This window comes from Rhipicephalus sanguineus, chromosome 8 (assembly GCF_013339695.2).
Source record: "Rhipicephalus sanguineus isolate Rsan-2018 chromosome 8, BIME_Rsan_1.4, whole genome shotgun sequence".
In the NCBI taxonomy this organism is placed as follows: domain Eukaryota; kingdom Metazoa; phylum Arthropoda; class Arachnida; order Ixodida; family Ixodidae; genus Rhipicephalus; species Rhipicephalus sanguineus.
Window position 1 is genome coordinate 17,716,279 of NC_051183.1, and position 15,475 is coordinate 17,731,753.

General features: G+C 46.1%; 1 protein-coding gene across 2 annotated transcripts in view; it reads left to right on the top strand.

The window, feature by feature from the left end:
• Positions 1-15,475, top strand: part of LOC119401489 (adenosine receptor A2b) — a 193,167-nt gene that overhangs the window by 81,766 nt on the left and 95,926 nt on the right. The window contains exon 1 of one of the 2 annotated variants that reach the window (XM_037668333.2): positions 3,863-4,005. The exons of the other annotated variant lie outside the window; for it this stretch is intronic. The gene's annotated coding sequence lies outside the window, so the exon portion shown is untranslated. Of the gene's footprint in view, positions 1-3,862; positions 4,006-15,475 lie in introns of those variants that run through there. 2 annotated transcript variants of the gene reach the window in all.

The following is a 15,475-nucleotide window of genomic DNA, read 5'->3' on the forward strand; positions in this document are numbered from 1 at the left end:
ATAGTCGAAATGAGCGTTCTGAACTGTTTAGATGGCGTTCTCAGCGACGTGGCTCACGGAATAATTAAACGTCCTTCGCCCCAAGGAATCAATGGCTGGTCTCGCACTTCATGTCCACATACAGGTGGATGATGGTCAGGGGTAATCAAATGCAGGGAAAATTAATGTACGAGCTGGCTATATCTAAACTGGTACTTACGAGTGTAACAGCGCCGTTGACACGATGCTGCACGAAGACGCAACCTGACAGTAATAAGAAGCAGTCAATCGCTTTCTGAGCAGCCAATCTTGGAATGTCGAAACGATCGAGCTTCACGCCAGAAAGCAACGAAGGCGCTGATGAAGTTTCTGCGAGCGACCCGCCTCGTTGAACGATTCTGACACTCCTGTGCGCGTGTGTGTGTGTGTGCTTCCCTTCCTCTCTATCCTATTCCTCTCTTTCTGACTTTTCTGTCTCCCCTTACCCCTTCGGGCCCAGTGCAGGGTAGCAAACCAGATATGTTTTCTGGTTAACCTCCCTCCCTTTCCGCATTACATTTCTCTCTCTCTCACTACTTGGTTTTATCCTCTCTTAGTCCTCATTAACCAAGAGGGACGTCACACACGCTTACGTACGCGAATGACATCAGCGCTGCGCACATGTACAACATATAAACGTAAAGAGAAATGGTAATTGTTATTAAGAATGCTTCAACGATGGGATTTGAGCTCGCGAGGCCTCTGGTTCGATACTCCGACTAATACGCCGCAGGCGTTTCCTGACTGGGCGGTATAGAGTGCCTTCGCTGAATTTTACGCGTCAGTTGCACGCTAATTTTCAACAAAATAAATAAAACGCTGATGGGTTAATAAGTTCGTTCGCCGAAGTCAGCGCTCTGATACGCTGGGCGCGTTTTCGCAACACACACAGAATGTCGAGTCGCCGTTCGATCGAATGTTGGTGCAGACAGGTTCTTCAACGACTACTGAACGTGGCTGTCGTCGTTACACAGTTTCTACTGCATTTACGTTAATTTAGAAGACACGCGGGCATTGTAAGTGCGTAGTGTCACCCGCCACGGTGGTCTACATGGTTATGGCGCTCTACTGCTGACCCGAAGGTCGCGGGATCGAATCCCGGCCGCGACGGCTGCACTTTCGATGGAGGCGAAAATGTTTGAGGCCCGTGTAATTACATTTAGGTGCACGTTAGAGAACCTCTCGCCTCTCATAATCATATCGTGGTTTTGGGGCGTTAAACCTCAGATAATATTATAAACAAATAAAATAACAATTATTAGCGCGCAGTGTCGCCCCTGTCAAGACTTCGCGCTTTTCAGCCACGAGCTGGTATCTACGCTCGCCCAGTACGAAAGCCCACTACGCGATGTGATACCATTTGATAATGCGCACGAGAGCGAAACGAGACGCCGAGGAATAACCGGTGTGCGGCGGTGTATATGGACCACTCGAGGCCTGGTACCCTAGTAACGTCCCAAGGCGAGAGCACGGTGCAGAAATTGTATCGTTAAAGAGCCCCTAAACGAGCCCTGAAGTACAAAAAATGCGTGCTTTATTCTCCTCTGACGTTTGCCGTCTTTTCGGATCGATTTGTGACGCCAGCACTCTGTTTACGTGACGTCACGAGGAAAAAATTACACCATCTCCCGCAAAGAAAACCGTGTGTGGATGCGAAGCAGCGGGGAGATGGTGTAATCTTTTTTCTTGCGTTCTCGAGCCTGTGCCTTCCTCTGGCGTAGAATCAGCACTTTCTTCCAGTCTCCATCCAGCTCCCGCTGCGTGGAACTGCCGGCGTCCGAGGTATTCGACTGCCGCAAAGTCGCAAGATCATGTGCGTCTGCCTCTCTGCAGTCCATGCCATTGGTGTCGTCGTGAGGTTCTTCATCGAGGGAAGGAGAGCACGAGTGCCCCGCGTCTAGAGCCACAGAAGCAGAGGCGATCATCGGCGGCTCGTGCCACGTCAAGACGCCGGAGGCGTCGCTGCTGCCTACTCGTCGCAGGAGAGAATGAGGTGCGCGAGAGGGGGAGAGGAGGTGTGTAGAGAAGGTTTGCGCATGCGCAGTAAGGGTGGTCACGCCGCACACCACCACCACCGGATTGAACTCCGCCATAAGATGCTTTTAATCTAATAAGCTCTCGATTGGTCCACATACCTGGGATATCAATTGTGAATTGTCTCCTTTGCGATGCAGTCGCACGCCAGTTCTGCCTTGTCTCGCACGACTCTCGAGTGCGATCGACTGATTTGACTTCGTTTTGTGCGTTTTCGACTGCGCAAGCGGAGGTAACAACTTGTAGCCGGAAAGGGTGAAGCCCTAATAGGCTCAAGGCCTAGTGCCGACATTCTCCGCGTGTTTTACGATGAAATAGTTGACGAGGAGGAGATGGCCCCTGTAGAAAGGGTATAGTTAAAGAGATAATGAAACCACTATCTTATTTGAACTCGCAATGGCTTACGGGCACATTTAAAAGGCCACTAAAGAGAAAAACCATTTTTCTCGTATTAGTAAATTACTCTTTCACAATACCAAAATCGCCATGCTTGCAGCGAGAAGACGCCTGGTGAGCGAGAAAATGTACGTGACGAGGCCACCTTGAAATCCCCGCACCAAACGCCGTGACGTCATAGATTTTGACGGCATCTACTAGGTCCTGCGTATAGTTCCTAATAAGTACAAGTGAAATACGTTTTCCTTTGAGGGGGCCATAGATTTAACGTTCCAAGTTTCAGAAAATTTCGCTGAGCCAATGTCGCCAAGATACTAAACATACACTTTCAAATCCGTGAGGTCGTGCGCAGTGATTTCGGCGCGAAATTCAACAATGAAAGTTTAACCTTCAGGTTCTCCTCTATTGATACACCTATACAGCTAATTAACGGCGTTGTAGTTGTCAGAGCGCAATTTATCAGTCTAACTCGATTCACTCTTTCACTTTATTGTCCATTTAACAGGAACACTAAATTGAAAAACGAACAATAAACTGGGCTAGATGATCCCATACCTACTAGCCCTACTTTCAATGTTAGTTAGGGCTACAGGTGTGTCTCCTGACTGGGAGACAACACTGTGCATCACGTGACGCAAGCGCCTTAAAGCAGTGGCGTAGCCCAGGGGGTGGCATCCTGGTACACCATCAGGGGGCATGCCCCCGCCCCCCTTCCGAAACAAACTTCTGCCTACGCCACCGCCTTAAAGGGCTACTAAAGTGAAACAATGAATCTGTTTTCATTAAACAAGTGTACTCTCATGACTCTAATAACGCCATCTTCACCATTGTAGGTTTGTTAATAGAGGATAAAAGAAAGAAAAAAGAAATCAATTTTTAAATTTCGCGCTGACATCTCCGCGCGTGAGTTCACGGATTTCGTAGTGTATTTATCGTACTTTGGCGCCATTGGCTCAACGAAATTTCTTCAAACTTGGTATGTTAAGTCTACGGTCGCTTCAGAGGACAGCGCATTTCATTTTTTCCGTTTAGGAACTACGTAGGCCCTAGTAGGCGCCGTCAAAATATGTGCCGTCACGGCGAATAGTGCGGGAACTTCAAGGTGGCGTCGCCACCCACACTTTCTTTTTGCGCGTTCTCTCGCTTACTAAGCGTCTTCCCGCAGCAAGCGTGGTGATTCTGGTATCGTGGACGAGTAGTTTACTAATACGCGAAAAATCGTTTTGCTCTTTATAGCGTCCCTTTAAAACACTTGTGCTCGAGATACGAAAAAACCGCGCGCCCGTTTCTCGAGCGCAAATCGATCGGCGATTCGTCGTGACGTCACGCGGTCGCGGAGCCAATGGCGAGCACGGCGCATCTTGCCGTGACTCGGGTGGCGGGGCGCACCCGGCGTGGATAGTTCGGTGAAAGGCGCCGCTTCACTTCGCGTCGTGTGGCGATGGGTGCAGCACGTGACGACGCGGTCGCTTCGGCGTGTCCCGCCGTGGAGGACGACCACGGTGCAGCCGACGACCACGGTGCAACGTGGTGCTCGTGTTGACGGAGTGCGCCGCGGTGAGTTTTGTAACGTGTCTTTTGTTCATTAGGGTGGCTTGTTTGGGCAAGTCGACACACACATCTAGATCAGGGGTCTCAAACTCACTGCAGCTAGCGGGCCACAGTGACGAAATTTAGTCCCGCAAACGCCGGGACTGTGAAGAAGGTAAAAGCGGAGGTGGGGGGGGGGGTTGAATAATATAACAATAATTGTTGGGGTTCTACGTCCCAAGATCACGATACGATTATGAGCGACGCCGTAGTGGGGGGCTCCGGAAATTTCGACCACCCGGGGTTCTTTAACGTGCACCTAAATTTAAGCGCACGGGCCTCAAGTATTTTCGCCTCTGTCGAAAACGCGGCCGGGATTCGATCCCGCGACCTTCGGGTCAGCAGTCGAGCACCGTAACCACTAGACCATCGTGGCGGGAGTGTTGAACAATGTCAACTAACGCTGTCATATCTAACATGTAGATAATTTCAATAGGGATTTCATTCGGCGTCAGGATTCGAGGAACATGTCGATACTGATCTCGAGATTCATTCAAATCTGGACGCCGATTACGAATTTTGTTTTGTTTGTTCCGTGGTTATGTTTCAACACAGTGACCGCGTGGGGCGCCTCTCGAAAAAAAAAATATCCCTTGAGGCCAGTTCCTCTCTAGCTCACCCGAACAAAGCGTTATTGATCGCAACAGGCGAGTAAATAATCCGAGTGCCATTTAGCAAAGTCACACACATTTTATTCCTTGTGAAGCCGCGGGCCGCAAGCGAAGCGTCCGCGGGCCGCGGGTTTTTGAGACTCCTGTTCTAGGTTAAACGGAATTCCACCAGCACCAAAAGAAAACCGAAAAAAAAACAGACAGGAAACTATAGATAGGAACAGGACGGATGCTGGGATATCAGCTGACTTTAATTCGAAGAAAACGCAAACAACATGCCGATGTGAGCATGCGCAGCAACAGCAGCAGTCACACTGATATGCATCCTATCACTAGACGCTAGAATCCTTATCAAGAAATCGGAACTCTTCGTAACTGATACGCGTGATCTTACACCTGTGTGCTCTTGCCGCGAAAAAAAAAAAAAGATAAACAACGAACCTAAACTTCGTAATTCTGTTGTGTCAACGTATGTATGACACCTTTCATCTGGGATATATAAGTTCAGGGTACGCCTGACGTACGCATAACTCACAAGAGTAACCATGTAAACCAAAAAAAGTAATTTTTTTCTCGCTTGCATTTAGAACAAAGCTATTGGCATACTGCAACAGTTTCGCCCGTGGCGGTGCTTTAGTGGTTATGGTGCTCCAGTGCTGACCCGAAGGTCGCGGGATCGAATCCCCGCCGCGGCGGCCGCACCTCGATGGAGGCAAAATGCTAGAGGCCCGTGTACTTGGACTTAGGTGCACGTTAAAGACCATCAGGTGGTCGAAATTTCCGGAGCTCTCCACTACGGCGTCCCTCATAATCATATCGCGGTTTTTGGACGTGAAACCGCGACAGTTATTATTAATAGTTGAACTAACTGGTCTCTATAGTTTTGGCGCCGAATGTACTTTCGCTTCCAGCGTCTACAGTTCGCGTCATATCGGCGTCATTTTTACTCGAACGCTAACATCGGAGCCCACGTTAGCTTTTGCGGCCAGATTTGCAGCCACACGACGCGGTTGTCACGAGCCATTGCTCGGAGTAATCGTTATACCACGAAAAAAAAACAACAAAAAATTATGACAGCTTGGCAGTAGTGGTGCCAAGCCTGAAGGAAGAGCGCGGACTTCCTTGTTCCTTTCTAGTTTTCTCTCTGTTTCTTGTGTCTCTTTTTTGTATCTGTTTGTTTCTATTTATTTCTCTATCTATTTCTTTCTATTACGCTCTCTGTCTATCTTTATTTCGCTTTCTTCCCTTTCTAATCTTTGTTTCTCTATGTTTCTCTTTTTCGTTGTCTTCTTTGTGCCTGCTTCTTTGCCTGTCTTTCTCTTATTTGTATTCCCTATATTTCTATCTATTTTTCTTTTTGTTCCTGTTCTGTCGCTCTTTCTTTCTCTCTATCTTCTCCCTCGTTCACACGTTTCACCTGCTCCCCTTCGCCGAGCAGAGAGAGAGAGAGAGAATTAACTTTATTAAAGGTCCTGAAGGGGCCTGGGCACCGCTTACGGGGGCCGGCCCGGTGGCTCCGCCCATGTGGGGACTGGGAGTCGGAGCTCGCCAGCCACCTTTTGGGCCTTCTGGACGGCCTGTTGTTGAAGGGCCCTGTCGGGGCTCCTGAGGTGGTTGATCCAGTCTTCCTCGGTGGCAGGAGACCCGAAGCTAGCGTTTAGCGCGGGACACTGCCACAGCATATGATTTAAGTCGCACCTGGGATTTTGGCATTTAGGGCATTCTGGCCTTATATCTGGGAGGTATTTGCTGCAGATGTAGGGGCTGGGGTAACTGTGTGTTTGCAGCAGTCTAAGCGTTAATTGTTGTGCTTTATTTAGTGTTGAGTGAGGTGAGGGGAATTCCTTTCTAGATAACTTATAGTGCGAGCAAATCTCGAGCAGAGTTTTCGTTTAACGCTCGCACCTGCTGTGCTCGGTGGTGGGGGTTGCCCAATTCCTGTGGAGAATACCCACGTGTGGAGGTTTTTGCAATTCCAGACAAACAACTGCGACATACAACAACTATATATATATATATATATATATATATATATATATATATATATATATATATATATATATATATATATATATATATATATATATATATATATATATATATATATATATATTAGGGGTGTGCGAATATCAAATTTTTCGAATACGAATCGAATACGAATATCCACCTTCGAATATCGAATCGAATATCAGGCGCTCCCTTCTAACAGAGACCCCCCCCCCCCCTTGCCACTGAAAAGGCACACTCGCTTGGAACAGAAGTGGCTGGTATAGGGAGGTACATGGGGCAAAGCTTTGCCAGACTGGGGTACCTGAAGGTGCCTACAGTCCGCCACCAGTCACATGGGTCACTGTCCTTCTTCAGAAGTGGTCCCGCATAGTGAACGAGTGGTAGTGCGGCACGTTACGGCCGCATAATATTGAAAATGTATGGTTACATGATCGCCAACAGCGCTGCACGTCGGAGATGCACCAGCAATAAATCGTACGTATTGAGGAGCTCGTCGCAGGCAGATATCGTGCCTCCGTGTACTTACGATGTTTATCGCTCCTCTCGGCAACGTTTTAAATGCGAAGCATTTCTTAGCGAACTTCTGCGACTTTGAGCGTATCTATCTATCTATCTATCTATCTAGCCGCCTACGACTTTGTGCTCTCCTGGCCGTTTCGTTAATCGGATGTATACCAAAATTGGTGTCTCATAACATGACCTTATTACGAACATAAATGACAGGTCATATCATGAAAATCATGACACGCATGTCATGAACAGCATGATTTACATTCCACGCCCTTTGGGCTCCCTGGCCGTTCCGTTAATCGGATGTGTACCAAAATTGGTGTGTCATCACATGGCCTTATCACGAACCTAAATGACAGGTCATATCATGAAAATCATGACACGCATGTCATGAACAGCATGATTTACATTCCACGGCCTTTGGGCTCTTGCGGCCGTTCCGTTAATTTCATATATACCAAAATTGGTACGGCGTGACAAGAGTTCATGACGAACATAATGACAGGTCCTAACATGCACATCATGACGCGCATGTCATGTGCAGCATGATTTACATGACATGGTCTCGGGGCGCTCGCGGCCGTTTAAATGAAGGGATACATACGAAAACTGGTATGACGAGACATTTCTGTATGACGAACATAACTGACACGTGGTAACATGAAAATCATGATATGCATGTCATGTATGACATGATTTACATGCCACGCTCATGGCGCACTGGCGGCCGTTTCGCTAGATTGATATACACCAAAATTGGTACTGTGCGATGTGACTTTATGAAGAACATGAATAACAGGTGGTAGCATGAAAACCATCACATCCATGACATGTATGTCATGATTTACATGCCACGCTCATGGTGCATTCGCGTCCGTTTAGCTTGCGTGATATACACCAAAATTGGTGTTACGCGACACGACAGTATGACGAACGTTAGTGAGACGTGGTAGCATGAAAATCATGACGTGCAAGTCATGTACGACCTGATTTATATGCCACGCTCATGATGCGCTAGCGGCAATTTCAGTAGATTGACATACACCAAAATTTGTATTGCGCGACGCGACTGCATGACGAACGTAACTGAGAGGTGGTAACATGGAAATCATGACATGCGGGTTATGTATGTCATGATTTACATGCCGCGCTCATTGTGCATTCCCGGCCGTTTCGCTAGCTTGGTATACACCAAAATTGGTATTGCGCGACGCCACTGTATGACGAACGTAAATGAAAGGTGGTAACATAATAATCATGACATGCATGAAACGTACGACATGATTTACATGCCATGCTCATGGCGCACTCGTGGCCGTTTCGCTAGATTGATATGCACCAAAATTGGTATTGCGCGATGCGACTGTATGAAGAACATAAATAACAGGTGGTAACATGACAACTATGACATGCATGCCATGTATGTCATGACTTACATGCCACGCTCATGGTGCATTCGCGGCCGTTTCGGTAGCTTGATATACACCAAAACTGGTATTGCGCGATGTGACTGTATGATGAACATTAGTGACAGGTGGTAACATGAAAAAACAAAATATTCATGTCATGTATGGCATGATTTACATGCTCTACTCATGGTGCACTCGCGGCCATTTCGCTCCTTTGATATACACCAAAACTGGTATTGCGCGGTGTGACTGTATGACGAACATAAATTAGAGGTCTTAACATGCGAATCATGTTATGCATGTCATGTACGGTATGATTTACATGGTACTGTCATGGTGCGCTTCCGGCCGTTTTGTTAACGAGATGTATACCAAAATTGGTATGGCATGACACGAGTGCGTGATGAACATAAACGGCAGGTCATGCATTTATATACCAGAATAAGCGTTTCATTGGCATGGTGTACTCTAGACTGTGCATGCATGCGTGCATGGTAAACATGCGATATATGGTGGACTAGATGCCATGGCATCAATGATTTCATTTGGCTCAAAGACAAACAAGGCGATGTGTGCAGCTCTTTGCTGACTGCTTCGCATTACATCGATTCCCACAGTGGGTGGGATCTGCCGAATTTTTTAGCTATACGAACACAGCATAAATGTGGAAGACGAGTTATTTTATGCATGATAATCGAATCACATATTCGATTTTTTCGAATATTCGAAGTTATTGAATATTCGAAACTTTCCGAATACACGATTTTCGAATCGAATACGAATATTTCGAATGTAATATTCGACGAATATTCGAAACTTTCGAATATTCGCACACCCCTAATATATATATATATATATATATATATATATATATATATATAATATATATATATATATATATATATATATATATATATATATATATATATATATATATATATATATATATATATATATATATCAAGGTAAATAGTTATGGGTTGTGGCACTGTGTGTCCACCGTAGCCCTTTCATCGCTCAGGCGGTATCTCATTCGTGAGTAAACACGTGCTTCTGTAAGGAAAACAAGCACGCAAGGTGTGGGCATTCCGCTCAACTTCCTGGTTCGGCGGCAGATATTTTCAGGGTCGAGCTACAATACCTGTTTGTTTATGCAATCCTGCAAACCCCCATTGGGTCCAAGCGGAGCAGGGCAAATGTACCGTATTTACTCGAATCTAGGCCGGCCCCGATTCTAAGCCGACCCCTAAAATTCGCAAGACCAGAAAAAAAAAAAAACTTAATCATTGTACTCGAATCTAAGCCGGCCACCTCGCTTTCGCACATCGTTTTTTCTAAAAAAAAAAAAAACATCGGCTTATATTCGAATAAATACGGTAGGTAACAAATTAGCACACCTTGACACTAAGTCACGCAAGGCTCGGTCACAGCAGATCAAGTGGGCACCTAGCTGTTTCCGGCTTGGCTTTTACCCTCTCACCTCTCTCTAACCCACCACTTTCTATACTATACTGTACTGTGCTGTATTATGCTATACTATACTATGCTATGCTATACTATGATATACTATGCTATGCTATGCGATACTATACTATACTATACTATACTATACTATACTGTACTATACTATACTATACTATACTATACTATACTATACTATACTATACTATACTATACTATACTGTACTGTACTGTACTATACTACACTATACATTAGTATACATGGCTATGCTTGCTCTCTCTCTTTTTTTAAACCTTGTTTTGAGTATGTGCCTCTCTGTCTCCTCCTCTCTGTCAACTTGTTTCGCCGTTTTTCCTCCCTTTCTTTCTTCTGTTTTCTCTGTCACTCTGTATGTATTTCTCTCACTCTCTCTCTCTCTGTAGTCGTTCTCTCGCCTTCTATCTTTTTCAATCTTTCTTTCCTTTCTTTCTATCTCTCTCTCTCTCTCTTTCTTTATATGTCTTTCTATCTACGACACACGTTGCAGCTTGTCCGGTTAACCATCTGTACATAGTGCTATGGCGGTGATTGAGCGCGTGCCGGTTCATGATGATCTCGTTTTCTGTCTACGACACGGACCATAACAGGTCTGCTACAAAAAGAGTTCAGGTGCCCTTGCCCTGTCGGGAAAATTGGTCGCAAAGCGAAGTTTGGCGTGTGCAGGGGCCTGACGCACCACTTTCTTTTCTTTATATTCGCATTGCGCAATCCTCCCTCATAACAGTTTCCTTCCTCCGTGTCGGAAATCGGACCTCCCTCCACGTGCTTAGCAGCGCCACGCTTCAGTTGCTTCAGGCAACAACGACGGTCGCGCGGTAATATCCAGGCGACAATGATATTAGGCGACTTGAAATCAAAAGTGACCTCGATAAAAGGTGAGATTGACTTATCAGAAACGGCTGGTCGCCATCAAGCGCGCGATCGAGAAAGCATCGATTATTGAAGAATGGCGCTTACAGGTGCTCATGTGGCCGTCGCACCGTCGAGCTAGGGCCGCGTTCCTGTACGCTCGCCGGCGCCGGGCTTTGCGCGTTCGACGCCGCCACCGAAAGCTGTGAGTCGTAACAAGTTTCGCTCAAAAAAACAAAAAAAAAACGACCACTGCTACAAAACGTGAATGAAGTTCGCGTAAATCTAGAAGAAGTTCAAGACGGAAGACCGGGGGTAATAGCCAGGAAAAATGTGAGCGTGTTGAGAGCACACGAACTTATGTGCTACTGAGCACATGCACAACATTAAGAGCAGATGTGCTGCACGTGCGCACGTATACCCGTGAAACTGAACGCGGAACTGCTTTCTGTTAGCCTATGGCTAATTCATCTAAGGTCTCCGTATACAAAGCAGTGTCACTGGGAAGCAGTGATGCTAGCTTGCATCAGCTTTATCGCTTCGTCAGTTCTCATAGACCGATGATAACACAGAAGGATAGATAATACGTGGAGGTAACTGTCACATTATGGCTCAGAGGTGTGAGCATATTCGTTCAGTTGTCGCCACCCTATGATCCCAAGGTGAGCGTCCTAACCACTCGGCTATCCAGGCACGCTAGCAGAGCATAGCATATCCTCGTATAGTACAGTAGTGTGTGTGTGTATATATATATATATATATATATATATATATATATATATATGACGAGAGAGAGAGAGAAATATATATACCGTATTTCCTCGAATCTAAGCCGATGTTTTTTTTTTGAAAAAACGATCGATGTGCGAAAGTGGGGGGGGGGGGGGGGTAGATCGGTTTAGATTCCAGTACAATGATTAAACTTCTGGCCTTGCGAATTTCGGGGGTCGGCTTAGAATCGGGGTCGGCCTAGATTCGAGTAAATACGGTATATATAGAGAAAGAGAGGCGTAGAAATAAGCAGAGACAAAAAAAAAAAAAAAGAAACAGAAGTAACAGAGAGAATAGAGAAAAAGAAAGTAAGGAAGAAAGAGAAAAGTAAAGAGAAACAAAGAAGGCCTTCTAGCTCCGCACTTCCTTCAGGCTTGGTACAAAGCTGGTTTAACTTTTTCATTCCCCCCCCCCCCCCCTCCACGTAAATGCGGCCTTTGTGGCTGGGAATCAAGACCTCGTCCTCGAGCTCATAGCAGGGTGACACTTGTGTCATGTTGAGCAACGCCGACGGGCAATGCACAAAAGAGGAAGTGCCGTCTCGATACAAGGGTCGCGTGATCGAGTTTTCCCACCTGAAGTGTTTTCATCAGCGACGGTATACGGGTTCCGCGTTCCGATGAGCGACACCGTGATTTTCGTTCCTTGTTTCTTTTTTTTTTTAATCGCAGATCACTCGTCGGACTCTTACGAGGTCTTAGTATGTCCTCTTCCGGTGTCCGTGTAAATGACGTAGTACACTATCGTGAGCATATCAAAGAGAACACGCGAATGTGTAGCGAATAGCCTCAAAGCAAAAGCGGGGCGATGCGATGCAGCCGCTTTAGGAATTAAAGTGGAAAGGGTGTCACGGTCACTTTAAGCGTCGGCACGCCGGCCTTGCTATTGTTGATGAAACACGGAAGGTGATTGCGTATCACGGGTCGCTCGCGAGTATAAAGCGGCTATGCCAAGCAGAGTGCAGCGATGTGCTGCCTATATCTGCCCGCAGAATACCGCTTTTCCATTCGTTTGTATGTGTCCGTGTAACACAAAATGAAGATACAGCAAAATATGAGTTTTAAAAAACGCGGCTGATCTTCGCTGCGCGTGAACGCTTCATCAGTCGCCACAATATCAACCGGTTGTTTGTGTCATATCCCCTTCAGCGGCGGTGTGTATACATTTGTACGCGACTACTACAGAGGCGCATCACGCACCTGGTGTTTTCTTCTAATGGCTTGAAACGAAGTGCGCACGTTCGTACGGGCTTCCTGAGTCGACAACTGGCGGTCATTTAACTTCATTGTGCTGCGAATTGCTGCAGAGGATCACTTTTCTGGAGACACTGTCATGTTTGACGATAGTTCGACGTGCCCCGTTCCAGGACCAACGTCAAGGTATATTTTTTTTTCTTTTTGCTCGAAACGGATACAACCAGAAAAATCAAACTGGGCATGCATTTTGGGCCTAATCCTCGATTGTTTTTATGCAAGAATTGAAGCTAACTGATTGCAGAATAATTAGATATTTCATTACAGGACCTTACTTACTGAAACTCACAAAAAACAACACATACCATCATTTTCTTTCTTGGAATGTGATACTGCCTGCCCTGGATACTGCATGCCCTGCTATGCAGATTTGACGCGTTTGCCGAAAGCGCATCATAATGCGCGCCCGAAGGGGGATATATTTCGAGCGTCGTCTATAAGACAGACGCCTGGTGGGAGTGACAACAGTTCGCGCAAAAGCGTCACCCTTTCCACTTTATTTCTGACAGCGCCACGCGAGTATCGGTCGAATTGGTGTTTGAGGCTATTCGCCACGCGCTCGCGGGTTCCGTTTCACACTGCTCACGATGGTACCCGTCAAAAGAATTGCGCTCTCACCTTGCAACTGACAAGTGCGCTTTTGTGTCTGCCTATGACGCGTGCACGACGCGTTTAAGCGAAGGTTGTCAAAGCGGAACAATACATTAAAAGAATAGACTGGTTGGGGTGTTGGTAATAGTAGAAAGACACACGCAAATGAAACGCTGTGATGAGTTAGTGTGCTAACTCCGCAAACAAGATAACTTATCGTCTATTTTGTTGTAGATTAAACGTTAGGCAGACAATATGCCGCAACCCCTCTGGCGCCTCCTTGGAATTTCCGCGTTATGTGACGTGCATCGGATCATGTTAGCCAAACTTATATCAAAGAAAAAGCAAAATAAAACGCTGGTACAATATACTGTTTGGAGACTACTGCGGCGTTCGGTGAATTGTACTTTTGCACCATCGGCAAGCTTCTGGGTTGCCCTAATTGCTTTACTGATTACGATAAGACACTGAAAAATTCAACGAATGACAGATTGGCTCACGACATTTGGGACACCCCGGATATATATATATATATATATATATATATATATATATATATATATATATGTGTGTGTGTGTGTGTGTGTGTGTGTGTGTGTGTGTGTGTGTGTGTGTGTGTGTGTGTGTGTGTGTGACGCTGCAAAAACATTGCAGGGCAGGCGCACGCGTGCACGCGCTGGCCTAGAGAGTGCGTGGTTTATGCATTAACTATAACAAAGCGTTCGAGCGGCGTATAGTTAGCTCGATAACGCTTCCGTGCTCGCCTAATTGAAGATAGTTAGGTGTGTGTGCCGCGAGCTGGGGTGGGGGGGGGGGGGGTGAGGCAAGCTCCGAGGTCTAAACCAGCTGACGCCGGTTGCGTTACACGTAACGGTATAACTATTGGAGTGGATGTCTCTCGTTTTGTTGTGGACACATGATTAATTAGTCCCACGTCCAAGAACTCCTCTTCGCTGCAGATGCTGGATGTCTTGCGCAGTTCACCAATGAGTGACTGAGGGATTAAAAAAAAAGGCAAATTACGAATGCTGGCACGAAAACGCAAAAAAAAAAATGTTGCTGCAATTTTTTAAGATATTACTGACACTAATTTTCAAAGCCGAGTTTACTCTGCCAAACAAATTTCTTGTATGAACACACGACTCTGAGCAAGTGTGAAGCTCAGTAAATGGCGATAAAATGTTTTATTTTGACATTGTTTCAATTCGCGCGGCGCACCTACTGACATCGACACTATCCTGACGTCAGCCTACAGTATCGGTTCTGGTAACTTCACGTTCCAGCATGGCTACTTGTGATGACGCCAGTACCAAAACATTCAAAACGGCCGCTTGTGCGTCACCGACAGTGCCACAGAACGTCACGATTTCTTGCGCGTGCACGTGACGAGGATTTCATACCGTGTCGTGACATCAGGGTACGGTAGGAACTGAAGCTAGCTTTGAAGAACGCGTTGTAGTTAATTTTTCATGGTGCACTTACGCTTGCCATTACGTTTTCTAGGCTTTCGAGAGTTTCTGATTCCGAAACACAGTTTTACTTCTTATAGGATGCATCGTGTTAAAGAAAGAAAGAAAACGTCACAGCCAAAAATCGATGCGTACAGCTGCCTTGCTTCCTGAGAGCAGTATATCTTGAGGTAAACAACTTCTTACAGCAAATTAATCATAAGACACACTCAGGTAGCTTCGCGGCTTGGATGGTGCGCTGCAAGACTTCAGTACGCGGGTTCGACTTCCTGCCACGACTGCTGGATTTCGATGACCACGATAAATACAGCGCCCTCCCCTCCTTCGCCAAGAAATATTATGGCATCTTCGCACTAATGGTGCCAAGCCAAAGGGAAGTGCGGAGCTGGGTTGACTTCCTTGTTTCTCTATTTTTTTTGCTATCTTTCTTCTCTTTCTTTCTCTTTCTCGCTCTTCCAACTTC